We start from the raw sequence: 12,909 nt of genomic DNA, 5'->3' as shown, positions 1-12,909 counted from the left end.
CTCCACAAAGAGCCTCCATGAGTCTCTGGGACTCAGCCAGCAAAAGGTGGCTTCACTGGCCGCTAAAAATCAAGCCCTTAAAGCCTCCAGCCTCCCATCACTGTTTCCTCCCTCTCAAATATGTATCCTTAAATATAGATTTGAGTCTTTAGATGCTGTAACGTCCAAAGATCATATTCTTATTGACACTCCCCCTTCTTTGTTCCACCATGGAAAGAGGAGAACTTTATTCCAGTTTAGTGGATGAACATAGAGGGACTACACCTGGATCTCTGTGTTTAACAAACAATTGTGTTAAACATCAGGAGTCATGAGTTTGCTCAAAACTAATGACTTGGAGTGAGTTCAATGAGTTTATAGCCAACAATTCTCCATCAGCAAGCACATCCTGCAAAAGCAATGATGACAATTTTCCTTTTAAAAAGCAGGAACGTTGCGAACAAGACCTCCAAACAGGTCATCAAACTTGGCCCTCGTCAGCTTGAAGGACAGCTGGAAACGGCCTTCGTCCAGGCACAGTTTTTGGAGAAAGCGAGTTAAGAAGTTTAGAGTTCCAAGAAGCTTCTTCAGTTTGTTCAGTTTGGTCCTGTAGAACTGTTCAATGTGTCGTGACTTCAGAAGCTCAAATCCTCTCTAAGTTCTAGTGAGAGTGGAAGAGATTATAAAATGAGAGAAGCAGGGCCCTCACTCAGAGCTGAAATAGCTCAGTTGGGAGAGCGTTAGACTGAAGATCTAAAGGTCCCTGGTCCGACCCCAGGTTTCAGCAGAGGAACAGCATTGACTTTACTTTCCAGTGGAGGAACTGCAGACATGAAGGAAACAAACATCTTGTCCTGTGCATTCTTAGCCTTCTTTCTTCATTCTTAGAGGACCCTCTTGTTGGATTTTGCCACAGAGAATCAGAGCCAATCAAAAGCATGGTGGACTTTAACATGAAGGATTGAACAAGTCAAGAAAGCAGCAGTTTGACCTTCACAGGTGTTTCTTTTCCTGTCTAAATGCTGTTGAAAGAGCCTGAGTAGCTCAGACGGTAGAGCATCAGACTTTTAATCTGAGGGTCCAGGGTTCAAGTCCCTGTTCAGGTGCTGTGGATGTTCCAGTGTTTGACAACATGGTACTGGATGAAGTTTAGTGTTGAACTCTTACTTTAACCTGAATTTGATCTAACTGAAGTTTTAGTTTAGGTTGCATGATACCAACCACCTCATTTCTCCTGATGGACTGGTGACCTGTCCAGGGTGAACCCTGCCTCTTGCCCAATGTCACTGGACTTAACACTAAAATCAGTTGATATGATCCACATTCTAATTGTTCCTGTCCCTCTTTAGGAGTCAATGAGAATAGTAGTGTATATAATAATGTATATACAACCTTGGAGTATCTTTCCAAAGCTTTTAGTATTTCATCTTGTTTCTACTTGTAGTTTTAGTGTCTGGATCTTTTCTTTTTATATCCTGCTGTCTGCTCTTTGCTTTTGGAGCTTCCTTCAACAACTACCAAGCCTCCTGGGTACTGTAGGAAACATGGTCAAGTTCTTCTTACTTTTGCAGTAACGTCCTGCTCACATTGGTCTGTCTTCATTTTGACTCCTCCCACTGCCACAATGACCAGCCTTTATACACTTGGTGACTGGGGCCCTGGTTGCTGCAGGCCTCAACACCAGCCTGTGGTTGTGAGCAGGGCAGAACAGAACTGACAGTATCTCACATGCAGGACCTGGGTCAGCGCCTGGTGCCAGCTGGGGCACCGCTTTAACCTGGACCCCCTGGAAGATCTTCTTCAGGAACTCGCCTTTTTGGTTCCATCAAGGACTGTGAGGATGGTGAAGAGTGATCCACCACCAGGCAGCACAGTCAGCAGCAGCCATTTTGTTCCACTAGACTCAAATATGATAGTGAAAGAATGGTGAGTACTTGCTAACTAACACTTCCTGTTTTTATTGCTATTCTTCCATGAATGTGCTCTTGTTGGTTTGTCCCCAACCTCAGTTTCAAAGCCATGATGACATCTTTCATTAACAATCAGACTTATTTTTTCTCTATTTGGACAAATAAGGTTTCAACTGACACGGCTGGCCAACGTCCTGGAGTTAATTCAGCCTGTAGAACCAGGTGCTGGTTCCTTCTTTTACCAGGCAGGAACAGGCAGCAGATCCAAGATCAGTAGGTGAAGATGTCTGCTTTGACTGGTAGGAGGAAAGAGAGCAGGAGAGCTGGTCAGAGACAAAGACAGACAATGAAGAAGGAGTGCTGTATTCTGCTAGCACATGCTAGTCACAGTCAGAGATAATGAGTCTCAGCAGGTAAAGATTCATCACTGATTTCAGAAGATAATTGGACGTTCACTGGAAGACTATGAGTGTTTGTGGGTCAGAGGTGAAAAGAGTACAAGTGCACCTGTTGTGTGTGATGGGGCACCAACATGCAAGAAGTTGTCAAACATTTCCAGCAAAACAGCATGAAACTTCAAGTCAAGAATTAAAATTATTTAATTCAGTGTTTAACTACCAGGCCTCTGGAATAAAACACAAGGAACAACTGACTACCTCACCATTGACTTCACACTGATAACCAGGAGGTAACGTGGTTGTCAGAGCAGCGATGCTCTGGTCTGTGGACTCAGAGGAGGATTCTTCTTCTGGTCCTGGGTTTGAAGACATCAGCAGCCTTGTTTGAGTCAACTGGGATGTTCCTCTCAATAGACAGCAGCATTAAATCAGAGAGCCTGTCTTCTCCATGTCTCCTCCTGAGCTGGTCCTGGATCAGCTTCAGTTTGGAGAGTCACCGTTACACTGAAGCAGATGTCACTGGCGGTGTTGCATATATTGGGAGGAGCCTGTGGCTCTGGATACACTGTGCCCATGTTGTTGGCTTGAAGGCAACTCAGCGTTACTGCACATTGTTGTTTTGGAGAGTTCAAGATGAGGAGAACACCTCAAGTTCAGGATATTTTATTCTCACAAATGATAAAAGCAGCCAACCCCTCCAGCACAGAGAGGCCATGACAGACCTGCCACACCTCTCCAGTGACCTGGGATATGATGGCAGTGGTGGGATTTGAACCCACGCCTCCTCAGAGACTGGAGCCTTAATCCAGCGCCTTAGACCGCTCGGCCACACTCCCACACTGTGCTATTCAGGGACTTGGTCTGCTAAAGTCATGTTGAAGAGGAAGTAACATCATGACATAAAACATATTCTGAAGGGGGACCCCTTTCCTCCCACGGTCACAGGAAGTGACAACAGCGCCGCCAGAAGCAGCTGGGAAAGAAATGGTAAAAGGACTCAATTTGTACAGCTCCCTTCTACATATGTTTACCTTTGTAGACAGAAGTCACTTTAGCTTGGCAGTGAAAAGAATCTCTGCTAGCTTGACAAATAAGTGGCACAAACTAGGTTCAAGCTGGACTTTGGACACTGGTATCTGCAACAACTCCCATCAACTCCTAATCTAGCATCTCTGCTGTGGCTCAAACTATTTTACAGAACATTTGACAGACCTGTGGAGCAGTGAGGACAGACATGAGTTGATCCACATGATCCACTGAAGCGCCATTTTACCCTGCCACTGAGGTCACCAACATGAGCTGGAGTTGGGACTCTTGAACTGAACCAGGTATCACAGCGACACCTACTGCTGCAAAATGGAACAGCAACATTGAACCCAAGTACAGGATTGGAGGGAGACTGATGGTCGCTGTTTGGGTTTTTGAAAAACAAGGAGGGCGTTGGTTCAAGCTGGATTCTCAGAGACTACTTCCCAAACCTCTACATTGGCATCTACACTGTCATCCAGTCATGTGACTGAAGTCATCCAGTCATGTGACTAAAGTCATCCATTCATGTCAGTGATGTCACTTGGCAGGACTGTCATTGCCGTCACATTCTAGAAAAGAATCCAGACTCCACATGTGGCTCCCATGATAACTGATGGACCTCTGGTTGGAGGCTGGACGATGATGTTTGGACTTGAAGGAAAACTCCTTGTCCAAATTCCATTGTGTTCAAATTTAAAGTCCCACAATAAGAAGTAGCTGAATCTGACAGGTGAAGGTTTGGAACTACAAGATGGTTGATGTTTTCTTGACTTGATGCTCTGACTGTCAGGGTAGATGACAGCTTCTTTCTGCTGCTGCATCTGAGTGGCTATGATTGGAGGTTTTACCTCCCAAGGTTGTCTGGTTCCAGGGGAAATTTGAAAATTCCAGTCCCCAACCTTGGCTGTTCTGAAACTCTTCTCCTGAATCACTCCTGAGCTGCAGCAAGAAAAAATACCAGTGCCCAACCAGATCAACTTCATGGCTGCTAACAGCCTCAGACACTTGATTTCCATCAATCTGGAGCCAAGAAGGCCCTCACCTGTGGTTCTCCTCCAGGAGGGTCCAGGTTCTGCCATTGTGGCTCCTTGTGCCACTGCCAGAGAGCCTCAGCTGCACACTGCAACATTTCAACAGGAGATTTACATTCCTTCAAATGTCCTGACATCTTATTCCAATGGTTCTGTTCCATATTTATATTTTAAAATCAATCACACAATGAAAGCTGCCACAGCTGGTTTAAGAGAGAGAACACACTAAGAGATTTGAAACCAGTAAAATATGCTTTTCTGTGTGCAAACTAGTGAGGGGCATGGAAGGATATTTTACTACCAATACAGAACACAAACTTTAGTCATGTGATGAGATGGTGACTGAGAAGAGTGATGATGAAGTTAATGGACAAAATGTGAATTTAAAGAAATTTGACTCTTTTGATTTGGCGCTTTAACAATAAAACTTACATGGAAACTTTCTGGGGGGGGGGGTGGAGCCTCCATCAGGTATGTGTTTGATGTCTGAATTCTGTTGCTGATGTCTGATTCTGTCTTTGATCTCTGGGTTCTGAGCATTGATCTCCTCCTTCAGTCTTTGATCTCTGACTGATCCTAAACTAATCAAAGGATCCCATCAGCATATTGGTCCAGTCTACAGATGGTGATTTTGCCAAGTGCGCTACAGCAGTCCTTGTTGCTGTCTGCTGTTGTGTCACAGCAAAGTAAGGAAACAGCCTGACGGTCCTCAGGAGGAAATCCAACAACCTCCAAAGATGGAGGTGAATCTAGACCTGCTCATGTTTGCTGTCCTTGATGAAAGAAAAGGGAAAGGATGAGACAGGGAGCTGAAAACGCAAGGCTGTGAGTTCAAATCCAGGCTGGGACATACTGACCAAACTGGTTCTAGTTGTGTTTGGGTTGAAATAAACAGGTCATTAAGGACAAACCAATGTTGGCCAGATCAGGAAGAAGTTCAATAAGTTCATGAAGCTCTCTGAAATATGTCAATACATTTAATCTGCTACACAATGATATAGTAGAAGTGGGTGCTGCTTCATCTCTCTCTTCACACACAAATGTGATGCATGTTAGAGTGGAATAAAAGCTTATTGTTGTCATTCCATCACATTTTAAATTCACCACAAAGAGGTGTCACATGACTCCAGCTTCCTCCCACAGTCCAAAGACATCAAGAGGGGACGAGGCTGATTGATACTCTAAACTGACTGTAGGTGTGACTGTGAGAGTGAATGGTTGTCTGTCTGTATGTGCTGGCCCTGTGATGGACTGGTGACCTGTCCAGGGTGAACCCTGCCCTCGCCTGTAGATGATGATGATGATGATGATGATGATGATTGTTTTTCCCCACACGAAGTTGTTGTTGTTTTCTTTTTGTTTTTTCAAAAGTAAAATACAACACACAAGAAAAACAGTGTCACCCCCAGGATGTAACAACACAGGATCAGTATCACCCATGGGTGATAAGGGATGGAACTGTTTACTCACTCACCTCTAAAATAAAATACTGAACTAAAGAGCACTCTTCACTCTGCAATGGTGAGCCCAGATGCTGGACAGTACCATTTACCTCTCCCCTGGGTGTGGCCAGTCCTTTGATTCTTCCACTGACACACGTTTTGCACAGGCTGGCTACTTTACATACGGACCCTTTTCTTGAGTGAGTAGTTACCATGTAGTTATCAGGATACTTTACAACTGGAACATTCCATTTTACTCACCCTGTGATATCCACAAGTGCACTTGATTGGTTCTCCAAAGATGTCTGTATAGTGGACAGGAATGTTCTTCAATTAGCTTCAATGCTGCCTTCCATTTTTTGTTTCTTGGACGCTGTCCCGTGGAAAACTTAAGAGCCCTGACAGCGTACCGCTCCAAGATTCCTCTCCACTCCTCATCCGTATGTCCCAGCTTAGGCACTACAGATGAAAGGGTGAAATGTCAAAGTAAAAGGATAAAAGGGGGGATGGGGCAGCCTGGAGTCAGGCCTTCAGCTGAAATTAAGGTACAAAGGAGACTGAAGTGGCTATCCATACATTAGCCATCCATACTGGGATACTGAGATTTATGAATATACAGGCTCTCAACATGTTTGATTGACTGTTTTACTGACTGTTCATTGGAGTGAAAATGAAGTGCCCTCCTACTTCCTACTCTCACTTAATCTGAAGCCACACATCAACACCACTACCTTGTTAACCAAATGTTACATGTCAACTTGATGCTAATAGCACTGACGTATGTTCACCTGCTTATCAAGGGGCGGAAGCTTGCATAGTAAATGTCCCCCAATGGTGAATAGGATCTGTTACCATCAGGAGAAAACACCAACGTTCTCTCAACCTGGAGGTGTTTTCAGTGTCTGGTCTCTGTTTCTGATGCTGCCATGTGAATGTTGTGATCCTGCCACATGGAGCTGTGTTCCTCTCTTCTCTCCAACTTTTATATGTAGAGCTACATGTAGTGTCTTGGTCAGCCTACCGACTACAGTACGCAGTGATTTGTTTGTTGTGAACTTTATTCAAATAAGCAGAGGAGAGAGAGAGAGAGAGAGAGAGAGAGAGAGAGAGAGAGAGAGAGAGAGAGAGAGAGAGAGCATTTCTGACGCTAACAGTGACCAACAGATTCATGTTAGAGTTTATATTATATTATCGCTGTTGGACGTCAGCTGTCAACACATGCAGATCTAACAATGGAGCTCTTATGCGCTACAAATCAGCACGTTTTCTCTTGAAACGAAGCACGCACATTTTTTTCATGTTGTTATTTTTTCCCTCAAGACAACGGCAATACAAACAAAGGATTCTTCCTCTTTTGCAGGATGGTTCGCTCCCGACGATAAAATCCTCCGAGGGTGGACGATGCACGACACTGGTAAAGTTTTTTTTTAATTTCAGTTCTCTCAGTAGGGCCAACGCCACTGAACACAGCCCCTCCCCCTCCTCCGCACAGCCAATCAGCCTCCTGGAGCTGATTGGCTGTCTTCCCCCGGCCCAAGAGAGCCGATTGCCTCCCCCCGTGTGAACCTGTTAGCACTGACAGGTAGGAGTTGTTGGGACTGTGAGGATGTGTTCGGACTTTGGATAGGAGTTGATAGGACCTGTTAGGAATCAGTTTGCAGACCAGTCGCTGGCAGGTGCGGCCACAACAACCACATTCACACACACATTTGTAAAAGATTCAAATTTGCAAAATTATTTAAAATTGTGTCACAAGCCCATTTGTGTGAGGTCCTATTTTCTCTTTTTCAGCATTCCTTTGTTTCCAGGTCTCTAATAAGTGCAGAATTACAAAGACAAGCAAGCTGGATCCATCCTGGGCAGGTGATAGGAGCCATTGACCACTGGCCAGAGACCCTGGCACAGACGTTGGGGGTGGTGATAGAGAGCATTTCTACAATTATATTCTACATTTATAGAATTCTACAATCCTACAATTTCATTGAGCAGACGCTTTTGTCCAAAGCCACTTGCATATGTTTTTGGTGAGTTTGGCTCCTGAGCTCAAGACAGTTGTGACTCATAAAGGACAGATTCAAATGCAGCTGTGAAGCCTCATTGTCAGCTGGGAGGAACGACAGGTGTCTCCCTCTAGTGGCTCCTCACAGCAACACGAGCCTCATTTCATTCACATGCATCCACCACCTCACTACCAAAGGCCAGTTGGGCCTCCACAGACAGGTGAGTTTCAAGTGTTGGACAAAGGTCTTTAAGATGTTCTTATTAATTCTATAACATCTGAGATGAAAATCTATGGAATGACAACTAACAAGCAGTCAAACACCTGATCAGATGCTCCTTCATGAGGCTGAGAAGAATCAATCTAAACTGGGATGAAGAAAATTAATTGAGAAGAGAAACCTACTGATTGGATGACATGGACCCACCTGATCCATGTCAGCCTTGTTGGAGCAGAAAGAGGTGGATCAGAGGAATCAGTGGATCAAGACTCAGGTGTCAGATGAAGAATCTCTTTATTCACAATTGAGTCAGAGAAATCTTCCAACGTGAGAGAACCTGACAGACCATTTTATGTGTGTGTGTGTGTGTGTGTGTGTGTGTGTGTGCGCGTGCGCGCGTGTGTGTGTGTGTGTGTCTACTGACTGGAAACTGAATAATAACCAGACTAAATTTTGTTATTGACCAAGTCTGGGTGACTCACTAAATTCATAACTGAAGTGATTATTTAATTAATAAACAAAACATTTGTCCAAAAGTCATGATCAAATTAATGTAAATTCTGAGCAACGAGGGTTTGAAAATGTTCAAATGAGCCAAAACAATGTCCTGGGATCCAACCAGGGACTTTTAGATCCACACCAATCTTCCCTGACCTCATAGAAACTGGAACATTTTCACAAATAAATTCAAATTCAACTAAGCAGCAACTCTAGAACAGTCAGAGCACTTGCTAATTCCCCTGTTAGCTCCAGATCAGACAATGCAGGCTCACCTTCACGCTTGGTTGTACGACCTTCACCAGTTGAAGCCTCTCTGGTTCAACAAACTCTGGGGACTCAAGACACAAGTCAGCACCGGTGCAGGTCCAGATACAGATGTTAGCTGATGGGGACAATGGCTTAAGGGAGCCCCAGGTAGCTGGTTTGAACTGGTCCCTCATCTCTGTGAGTAGAGTTGGAGGAGTTGATGGCCTCCTTCATCTTCTTGTTGGAGATGTTTGCTAAACTCAGCACCACCATTGATCAGAGGAAAGTCCACTTGTCAGCTGGACATTGGAGTTTCTAGTGACCTGCAGGATCTTAGTTGTGGTGGCAGCAGGCCTGTTCCAAGAGCTGGGCTCACATTCATGATCAGGCTTCATAATGGTTCTGGACCACTGAGTGATAGGAGCTGATCCTGGAGCAGCAGAAGACAAATATAGAGAAGAAAAGACAAAAGACAGAGAGAAAGGAGGGAGAGAATGACAAAAAGATGGGAACAAGATGAGGGTGAAAGACAAGCAGAGAGAAAGACAGAAGGACAGGGGGATGGAAGACAGACACAAAACAACCACAGCAACAGCAGCAATAATAGTATTGATATTGTCCTGTTATTGATGTTTTCATGTGAAAGTGGCATATTTAAGATAAAAGACACTGTTAGAACAGAAAGATCCAGAAAACCCACCAACAAGAGGTGTGTCTGGTACAGATGTGGAATTATTGGCTCACACAATGTTGAGGCAACTGGGAAGAAGACAAACAAAAAAGGCTTGTGTGATTCAGACATTCATCAAAAATGGTCCTTTAGAACTGTTCAATGTGTCATGACTTCAGAAGCTCAAATCCTCTCTAAGTTCTAGTGAGAGTGGAAGAGATTATAAAATGAGAGAAGCAGGGCCCTCCCTCAGAGCTGAAATAGCTCAGTTGGGAGAGCGTTAGAGTGAAGATCTAAAGGTCCCTGGTCCGATCCCAGGTTTCAGCAGAGGAACAGCATTGACTTTAATTTCCAGTGGAGGAACTGCAGACATGAAGGAAACTAACATCTTGTCCTGTGCATTCTTATGACATTCAAGACATTTTTGGAGCCTCTTGTTGGATTTTGCCACAGAGAATCAGAGCCAATCAAAAGCATGGTGGACTTTAACATGGAGGATTGAACAAGTCAAGAAAGCAGCAGTTTGACCTTCACAGGTGTTTCTTTTCCTGTCTAAATGCTGTAGGGAGAGCCTGAGTAGCTCAGACGGTAGAGCATCAGACTTTTAATCTGAGGGTCCAGGGTTCAAGTCCCTGTTCAGGTGCTGTGGATGTTCCAGTGTTTGACAACATGGTACTGGATGAAGTTCAGTGTTGAACAAACTATCATCAGAAGTAGAAGTGTTCTTGTCTTGCCACTGTGAGACTGTTGCTAGAAAAGTGACCAATAATAATTTCATGTGGCATGCAATTAACAAAAGACCACAAATAACACTGGTCAAGTTAATTTTATTTATATTGCACCAAATCACAACAAAAGTTATCTCATGACACTTTAAAGGTAGAGCAGGTCCAGTACCAAACTCCTTCAATGAATCTACACCCAACAATTCTCCATCAGCAAGCACATCCTGCAACAGTGGTGACAAAACCTTTTAACAGGCAGGAACATCAAGCATCAAGGTGATACCTTCCAGGGTGCCGATCTCATGAGATAAACTTGTAAAGTGTCATGAGATAACTTCTGTTGTGATTTGGCATTTATAAATAAAATTGACTTGACTTGACTTGGAAGTTAGAATTAAATTTAAAGTAGAACAATCTTCCCTCTTCAATCCTGTCACTAAGTGTTGTAAACTGTTTCAAACAAATTCTACTGTTAAACAGTTCAAGTGTTTCTAATGAAGCTGAATGTGCTCTGTTCTACTTTCCTCAATTGTGTTTCTGTCATGTCCTCCTGAGATCAAAGACAGAATTCTAGGTACTGTCAAAGCCCTGATGACATCATCAGGAATTCTCACTTTGATCTGGAGAATCATGCTTTAATCTGAATTTGATCTGACTCATGTTTTAGTTTAGGCCACCTCATTTCTCCTGATGGACTGGTGACCTGTCCAGGGTGAACCCTGCCTCTTGCCCATTGTCACCTGGGATCGCCCCCCCCCCCCCCCCCCCGGTGACCTTTAAAGGATAAGAATAGAAAGTGGATGGAGGGATGGACTTAACACTGAAATCAGCTGATCTGATCCACATTCTAATTCTTCCTTTCCCTCTTTAGGAGTCAATGAGAATAGTAGTGTATATAATAATGTATATACAACCTTGTAGTATCTTTCCAAAGCTTTTAGTATTTCATCTTGTTTCTACTTGTAGTTTTAGTGTCTGGATCTTTTCTTTTTATATCCTGCTGTCTGCTCTTTGCTTTTGGAGCTTCCTTCAACAACTACCAAGCCTCCTGGGTACTGTAGGAAACATGGTCAAGTTCTTCTTACTTTTGCAGTCACGTCCTGCTCACATTGGTCTGTCTTCATTTTGACTCCTCCCACTGCCACAATGACCAGCCTTTATACACTTGGTGACTGGGGCCCTGGTTGCTGCAGGCCTCAACACCAGCCTGTGGTTGTGAGCAGAGCAGAACCGAACTGACAGTATCTCACATGCAGGACCTGGGTCAGATCCTGGTGCCAGCTGGGGCACCGCTTTAACCTGGACCCCCTGGAAGATCTTCTCCAGGAACTCGCCTTTTGGTTCCATCAAGGCCTGTGAGGATGGTGAAGAGTGATCCACCAACAGGCAGCACAGTCAGCAGCAGCCATTTTTTCCCACTAGAATCAAGTATGATAGTGAAAGACTGGTGAGTACTTGCTAACTAACACTTCCTGTTTTTATTGCTATTCTTCCATGAATGTGCTCATGTTGGCTTGTCCCCAACCACAGTTTCAAAGCCATGATGACATCTTTCATTAACGATCAGACTTATTTTTTTGCTATTTGGACAAATAAGGTTTCAACTGACACGGCTGGCCAACGTCCTGGAGTTAATTCAGCCTGTAGAACCAGGTGCTGGTTCCTTCTTTTACCAGGCAGGAACGGGCAGCAGATCCAAGATCAGAAGGTGAAGATGTCTGCTTTGACTGGTAGGAGGAAAGAGAGCAGGAGAGCTGGTCAGAGACAAAGACAGATAATGAAGAAGGAGTGCTGTATTCTGCTAGCACATGCTAGTCACAGTCAGAGATAATGAGTCTCAGCAGGGAAAGATTCATCACTTATTTCAGAAGATAATTGGACGTTCACTGGCAGAAGTTGTCATACATTTTCAGTGAAACAGTGTGAAACTTCAATTAAAGAATTAAAATTATTTAATTCTGTGTTTAACTACCAGGCCTCTGGAATTAATTTGCTAAAAATGATTTAATTAACAATGAGGCCTCTGTAATAAAACTCAAGGAACAACTGACTACCTCACCATTGACTTCTCACTAATAACCAGGAGGTAACGTCAGAGGATTGATGCTCAGATCTATGGACTCAAAGGAGGATTCTTCTTTTGGTCCTGGGTTTGAAGATATCAGTGGAAGACAGAGGAGAGGCTGTGAGAGACCTGCCACACCTCTCCAGTGATCTGGGATATGATGGCAGTGATGGGATTTGAACCAACACCTCCTCAGAGACTGGAGCCTTAAACCAGCACCTCAGACCGCTCGGCCACACTACCTCACTGTGCTATTCAGGGAGTTGGTCTGCTAAAGGCATGTTGAAGAGGAAGTAACATAATGATATAAAACTTATTCTGAAGGGGGACCCCTTTCCCCCCCCCCGGTCACAGGAAGTGACGACAGCGCCGCCAGAAGCAGCTGGGAAAGAAATGGTAACAGGACTCAATTTGTACAGCGTCTTTCTACCTCAGCAGCACTCAAGGAGCTGAACAATGTCCTCTCATTCACACACACTCACACACTGATGGTGAAGGCTGCCATGCAAGGAGCCAACCTACACATCAGAAGTATTTAGGGGTTCAGTCTATTACTCAAGGACACTTTGACATGGTCACGGGGGGAAATGAGGATCAAACCAGCCACCCTTTGGTTGCCAGACGGCCATGCTACTCCTGAGTCATGTGACCTGGATAAGATGGTGAACTACAGCTGATCGCCATGCTCGCAAAC

The 12,909-nt window shown here is 44.3% G+C and overlaps 5 non-coding genes across 5 annotated transcripts; 4 read left to right on the top strand and 1 right to left on the bottom strand.

The window, feature by feature from the left end:
• The first annotated feature begins 693 nt into the window (after nucleotides 1-693).
• Nucleotides 694-766, top strand: trnaf-gaa (transfer RNA phenylalanine (anticodon GAA)). Its single transcript has one exon. It is a non-coding gene; the product is annotated as a tRNA-Phe (tRNA).
• A 246-nt stretch (nucleotides 767-1,012) lies between these two features.
• On the top strand, nucleotides 1,013-1,085 carry trnak-uuu (transfer RNA lysine (anticodon UUU)). Its single transcript has one exon. It is a non-coding gene; the product is annotated as a tRNA-Lys (tRNA).
• Nucleotides 1,086-3,041: 1,956 nt separating this feature from the next.
• Nucleotides 3,042-3,123, bottom strand: trnal-aag (transfer RNA leucine (anticodon AAG)). The gene has a single exon. It is a non-coding gene; the product is annotated as a tRNA-Leu (tRNA).
• A 6,556-nt stretch (nucleotides 3,124-9,679) lies between these two features.
• Nucleotides 9,680-9,752, top strand: trnaf-gaa (transfer RNA phenylalanine (anticodon GAA)). The gene has a single exon. It is a non-coding gene; the product is annotated as a tRNA-Phe (tRNA).
• A 243-nt stretch (nucleotides 9,753-9,995) lies between these two features.
• trnak-uuu (transfer RNA lysine (anticodon UUU)) lies at nucleotides 9,996-10,068 on the top strand. The gene has a single exon. It is a non-coding gene; the product is annotated as a tRNA-Lys (tRNA).
• Nucleotides 10,069-12,909: the final 2,841 nt, after the last annotated feature.

Source organism: Aulostomus chinensis, chromosome 4 (genome assembly GCF_037954235.1).
Source record: "Aulostomus chinensis isolate RoL2024-O1b breed Wild chromosome 4, RoL_Achi_v1.0, whole genome shotgun sequence".
Classification (NCBI taxonomy): domain Eukaryota; kingdom Metazoa; phylum Chordata; class Actinopteri; order Syngnathiformes; family Aulostomidae; genus Aulostomus; species Aulostomus chinensis.
The sequence above is the reverse complement of the archived record's forward strand: the minus strand, read 5'-3'. Positions and strand labels throughout refer to the sequence as shown.